Raw genomic sequence first — 6,758 nt, forward strand, 5'->3', positions numbered from 1 at the left:
TTACATCAGAAGATGATGATAGCTCTGTGTAATGGGGAAATAGAGGAAATTAGTGCGGATCTGTAACCTTTTATTGCTTATACTGATTTTGCTGAGGCCAAGCTATACACTGAAGGGGTTGTACCATTCAGTGTGCTGAGGAAGCTTGATGGAACAACCAAAGTGACGGCTGATGAGGAAGTAGCACACCTGAAGCACTTAGTACAAAAGAGTGCTGATAAAGAGTTTGTCACCAAAGATGACAATGATGTGTGGTTGTAGGAAAGAAGATCAAGACCAAGAAGCCAGAACCTTGGCTTTAATCAAGTTTTCAGCATTGGATGTAAATTCAATAGTCTGAAAGGTGTCAGAACAAGAGAGAGAAGCCATGGTGATTGGCTGTAATCAGGAGCAATAAAAGGCCAAATTTTTGGCTTTTGGTAAGTACTGTGCATTGGACATTGAAACAAAAGTCCAGGAGATACAGGAAGAAAAGGCTTTGTGGACAGATTTTGTCTATGAAGAAGAGAGTAAAGATGTGGAACTAGAAAGGATAGAGGTAGAACCAGACGAAAAGGTTATTTTGAAGACAGAAGAAGTTAAGGAGGAAGCATCAATGAATATTCAAGTGCAAGACCCCTTGGAAGAAGTCAACCTAGGTGAAGGTTCAGTACAACAACTTACCTATATCAGTGCTTAGTTAGATCCTAATGACAAGGACCAGTTGTTGGTTGTCTTGAAATAGTACAAGGATTGTTTTGCTTGGTCTTATAATGAGCTGCCTGGGTTAGACAGATCATTAGTGGAACATAGGCTCCCAATGAAGCCTAATTTCAGGCCACACAAGTAGAAACCAAGATGAATGAGTGCTGAAGTGGTTCAAAAGGTGAAAGAGGAGATTATTAGGCTCTTTAAAGCAGGCTTCATTAGAACAGCCAGGTATGTTGAGTGGTTGTCTAATATTGTGCTTGTGGTCAAGAAGAATGACAAAATAAGGGTATGCATCGATTTCAAAAACCTAAACTTGGCAACTCGAAAAGATGAGTATCCCATGCCTATAGTTGACTTGTTGGTGGATAGCTCAGCAGGACACAAGATTCTGTCCATGATGGATGGGTATTATGGCTATAACCAGATCTGCATAGCAGAGGAAGATGTCCACAAAATAGCTTTCAGGTGTCCTGGAAACATTGGTACCTTCGAATGGGTCAAGATGCCATTTGGGTTAAAGAATGCTGGAGCAACATATCAGAGGGCAATGAACATTATCTTCCATAATCTCATTGGAGGGTACTTAGAGTGTTACATTGATGATATTGTTGTGAAATCTCAGTCCATAAAGGAACACCCAGTTCATTTGACAGCAGCCTTCGACAGGATGAGAGAGTTCAAGTTGAAACTCAACCCTCTCAAATGTGCTTTTGGTGTATCAGCTGGAAACTTCTTGGGGGTATGTAGTGCACAAGAAGGGAATACAGTTTGATCAAAATAAATCCAAAGCCATCATTGAGGCCAAACCTCCATCAAGTAAGAAAGAATTACAAAAATTCCTTGGTCAGGTTAATTCCCTTCGAAGATTTATTTCTAACACTGCAGGGAAAACATAAGTATTTTCTTCTTTGTTAAAGCTAAAAAAAATGAAGAAGAGTTTCTGTGGACAGCTGAGCATCAAGCTGCTTTTGAAGGAATTAAAGCCTACTTGGCTAAGCCTCCAGTGTTGATGCCACCAAGGAAGGATAAACCCTTGAAGTTATACATTGCCGCAGCAGAAGATTCATTAGGAGTTTTTCTGGCTTAGGATAATGAAGAAGGCAAGGAACAAGCAGTTTATTACCTTAGTAGGTTTTAAATTCTTGTGAATATAAATATTTAGCTGTAGAAAAGCTGTGCCTAACATTATACTTTGCAGTAATGAAATTAAGACATTATTTTTTGCCTACTGTTGTCTTGGTAATTGCAACCATAGACTTGGTTAAATACATGTTATCTAGACCTATGCTAAGAGGAAGAATTGACAAATGGATATTAGCTCTATCGGAGTTTCATCTAGAATATGTCCCCCAAAAAATAGTAAAAGGCCAGGTTTTGGCTAACTTTTGGGCAGATCATCCATGCCAAATAAAAAGCCAAGAGATAATAGATCTTGGTATGGTTAATGTTGAGCCATGGCAAATGTGGTTCGATGGATTAAAAGCCAATGGTTTGGTTGAAATTGGTGTTGTGATTAAGTCACCACAGAGGGTAGAAACCACACATGGTTTCAGAGTTGACGAAACTGTTTGTTCCAATAACCAAGTTGAATATGAAGCTTTAATAATGAGATTTGAAATACTCATTGGACTACAATCTCACACAGTTAATATATTTGGAGATTCCTAGTTGGTAATCACTAGGTAAAAAGAATTTTTAAATGTCAAAGTGCAGCATGTTTCCATACTATGTTGTTGCATTGCATTTGTTTTCTCAGTTTCCAATAGTAAATGTGACTTATATCCCAAGATTTATGAATAACAAAGCCAATAATGTAGCTCAGAGGGCTTCGAATTTCAAAAGAATGGATGATGCTCAATTGGACATAAGTCAAGTAACACATCAAAAATTAATACTACCTTTGGCTAAAAGGGGCATTATATTGGAAGTCAACCATAATGACCTGCAAGATCAAGACTGGAGGTATCCAATCATGCAGTATTTGAATGACCCATCTTCAAAGGCCACCAGGGAGCTTAAATTACAGTCTAAGCAGTGCATAGTGTATGGCAATGCACCTTACAAAAGGGGAGCAGATGGGCTATTACTGGAATGCCTAGGGCCAAAAGAGGCATTGACAGCCATAGCTGAGATGCATGAAGGCATTTGTGGTGCCCATCATCCTAGTGTGAAGATGAGATGGTTGCTTCGAAGGCATTCCCATTATTGGCCAACCATTCTTAAAGACTGTATAGAGTATGCAAAGGGTTGTTAGGCATGCCAAAAGCATGACATGATAAGACATGTGCCTATAACCGATTTGCATGCAGTTGTGAAGCTTTGGCCGTTTAGAGGGTGGGCAATGGATATGATAAGGAAAATATATCCTCTCTCTTTGAAGCATCATTATTTCATTCTAGTGGCCACAGACTACTTCATTAAATGGGTAAAAGCTAAGCCCTATAAGGTAGTGGATCCGATTGAAGTTATTGGATTTATTAAAGAATTGATCCATAGGTTTAGCATCCCACAGACCATAACTGTAGATAATGAAACTGTGTTTGATGGAAAAATGGTAAAATCTTTCACATCAGAATTTGGAATTAGTCTTGTTAATTCCATCCCTTATTATGTACAAGCGAATGGTCAAGCTGAGTCATCTAACAAATCCTTGAAAAGAGGAATACAAAGAGTTGTGGAGGACAATCCTAGAGATTAGCACAACTTGTTGTTAGATGGACCGTGGGCTTGTAGAACTTTTCCAAGGTCGAGTAGAGGAATCACTCCTTTTGCCTTAGTATATGGACATGATGCAGTGTTTCCTGTGGAGATTAATATTAAATCCTTGAGGGTAAAATGCCAAGACCAGTTAACTTCAGAGCAGTACCATCAAAGCATGTTCTTGGAGTTAGAGAATGTAGATGAAGCTAGAATTTTGGTATTAAATAGTATTCTTTTCCAAAAGAAAAAGGCAGCCAAAAGCTATAATAAGAAAGTCAAGAACATTAGCTTTGATGAGGGTGATTTGGTGTGGAAAACAATACATCCAATAGGAATTGAGAGCCATAAATTTGGCAAATGGTCACCTAATTTGGAAGGACCCTATCAAATTCATAGAGTCTTGCCTGGGAGAGCATACCATCTGAGAAATCTAAATGGATATGTGCATCCCAAGAAAATCAATGGCAGGTATTTGAAACCTTATTAGCCAACTGTGTGGGAAACACATGAAGTGTGAGAAATGCTAAGTTAGAATAAACAAAAGAGCATGGAACACTCAAATAATAAATAAGGATTTCATTTCATAAAAAAATTAAGAACGTGCAGCCACAAATTGGCTCAAAAATCAGTACAATGTTTCAGTTGTTCCCTTACAATTGATTCTTTACTCCTAAGGGACGGGAATAACTGAGTGGCTGTAGCTATGTCCTGCCTTTTATCAACTAGCCCTTGGTTAGTGATTTGCAGTTTTTTAGTATTTCGATCTAAGGCTAGGTTAACTGCTACTAGCTCTTCTTCCAGTTGGGCTTTCTTCTCCAAGAGTTGGGCTTGAAACTGGGAGGCATAGAAATGTTGTCCCTTTAATTCAAACACCTCCGCATGTATATGGGAGACAAACTCCTTATCATTCAGCAGTTTCTTTTCTGCAGCTTTGGCCATCTGGCAGATATTGACATAGAAATCTAAGGTGGCTGCTGCTTGGGATAAGTGGCTTGAAAAGGCCATGTTGGACCGCTCAAAAACTTTGTAGCACTTAAGGAAACCATTTTTAATGATAGGCTTCTGTAAGGCTTTAAATGGAATCCTTGAGAATGATTGCAGTAGGTCCACGTAGGTGCCCAAGTCCACTGAGGCAAGGAGGCTTCAGTAACAATGAAAGAGCTCTCAATGATCTCCAGAAGGGAATCGACAAGGATCAATGGCTCAATCTCATTGCTTGGTGCTCAAACTGGTAAAGATATGCCAAATAAGCTGGCTAATTGAGCCTCGAAGATGTCTATCTCTTCCTTTGGCATTATCAGCACAGATACGGAAGAGATGGAAGCATGGGGATAGGAGAAGGAGTGGAGGATTCCCTAACAGTGTCCGTGGTCCTGGCTACCAACAAGTCTAGAGAAGAGGGACTGGAGCTGGATGGCAGAGAGGGAATTGGTAAGCCACTAGTGTCTTCTTTGGGAGTACTAGCTACCACTAAAGATGAAGTGACAACTGGAGTTTTCTCAGGTGATAGAAGGGCACCTAGGACTATAGGAGGAGTAAAATGAGATGAGATGAGATGAGATGAAAGATAGATAGGGCAGATATGGAGTTAGGCCTAGGCATAAGGAAGGTGGGATGTTTTGCTTCAAAGAAGGAAGAGAAAAAGGCATGGGGAGTATAGAGCTGGGAAGTGGAAGTATCATTTGGATGGACTCTACACTCATTGGCACTTCAATATTGATTTTCTTTCTCCTTTCTGAGGCTGCCTTTAAGGGCCTTTCATCCATAGGCAAAGAAGGAGAAGCTAGTATCAAAGGAAGAGGAAATGGACCAACTGCTGCTGTATTTCAGAAAACAAAAAGATGTTAATGTAGCTCGACTTTTCGTGCCCCCTTTCGAAAGACGAATAAGCCCTACAGTATCGGACTCCAGCGGTTCTGAATGTGATCTCACAAGTGCAATGTGAAATAGATAAACACCAAAGAGTCCAAATCTGGCAAATCTTTTGAAAAATCGATTTTGAATCAAATTGCCAAAAATGGACTGTTTTGCCATATACAGAGTCACCATCTAAATATTTTTAGAAAATTTAGGAAACCCATGACTCGTGCTAAAGGCCAAGTGTCCGTCATCACCAAGATTGTCTCGGATTGGGAACTTAGGTACGAGAGGGGAAGGTCATGAATTGAGCACCCCCACTCGCTCGATCGAAGATCGGCCTCTACTAATCATGATATGAATCTTATTTACATTATATGCTCTTGTTCCGATTATTAGGCTAGCATTTACTATGTCATGCGCACACACACAAGTATAGACTAGTTTGCAAAAATTGGAACACTTGATTCATGTTTGTCTGCAAAATTGTTTTGAATATGTACCACTTGAAAAAGTGATTGCATATGAACATTACTCAAACTATTCCAATTTAAGCAACTAGCCTTCATCTACAAGCATTCAAGCAGTTTATCAAATAAGCACTTAGCCTCATGGTGAATATGCTTTGACATGGCAACAACCACATTCATGCAATATGCTAAAGCAAGTAAAAACTCACCTAGTACTCCAAGCCAAAAAAGATGACAAAGTTAGAAAAAATGCATGATCCTAACTATGCAATATGACTAATGCAACGCATGTGACATGCAATTACTAGGCTCGGCTACTAATATGGCATATGAAGCAATTTGATAGCATGCGGTCTAAGCACGTATTCAAAGAAGTATTTAACTAACAATACAAGTTAGAATGATGCGCCGAGCCCAATGCATACAAGACAAGTGGATGCAAACATAGAGTATGCTAAACAAAACATGATGCTCTAATCTAACCATCGTAAGCAGGTAAATAAAAGGGAGAAAGACATGGGGTTGGAAGACATACACATTATTACAACATTTGTGCCCTCACGCGGGTCCGAATAAACTAACTAGCTAACTAATTACTACAAATTAACTAACTATTACAAAACGAAATGGATAAATTAGCTAAGCTACTTAACTAATTATTACAACAACAAATTAATAAACTATTCTAGCTAATTAACTAATTATTACAAGACAAAATTAAATAACTAGTCTAGCTAACTAATTATTTACAATACTTTACAAAATTAACTAGCTATAACTAATTAATTACAACAAATATCTAAGCTAAGCAATTAGATTAAACAACCTCGGGAACGAGGAGTGCTCATGCATGCGCACGGATTTCCACCTGAAAAACCCACTGTTTTGCTGCTAGGAAGCCTCTGTTGTACAGTTAGAACACCTGTACTATTTTTCACCTCTGTTCCATTTCAAAAACCCACTGCTGGGTTTTGCAAAGGTGGCCGATAGGCCAAAAGTGGTTGTCTGCCGTCCATAAAAGATGGTCTACCATCCACAAAT

The sequence above is a fragment of the Camellia sinensis genome, chromosome 2 (assembly GCF_055761805.1).
Source record: "Camellia sinensis isolate YWXY chromosome 2, ASM5576180v1, whole genome shotgun sequence".
In the NCBI taxonomy this organism is placed as follows: Eukaryota; Viridiplantae; Streptophyta; class Magnoliopsida; order Ericales; family Theaceae; genus Camellia; species Camellia sinensis.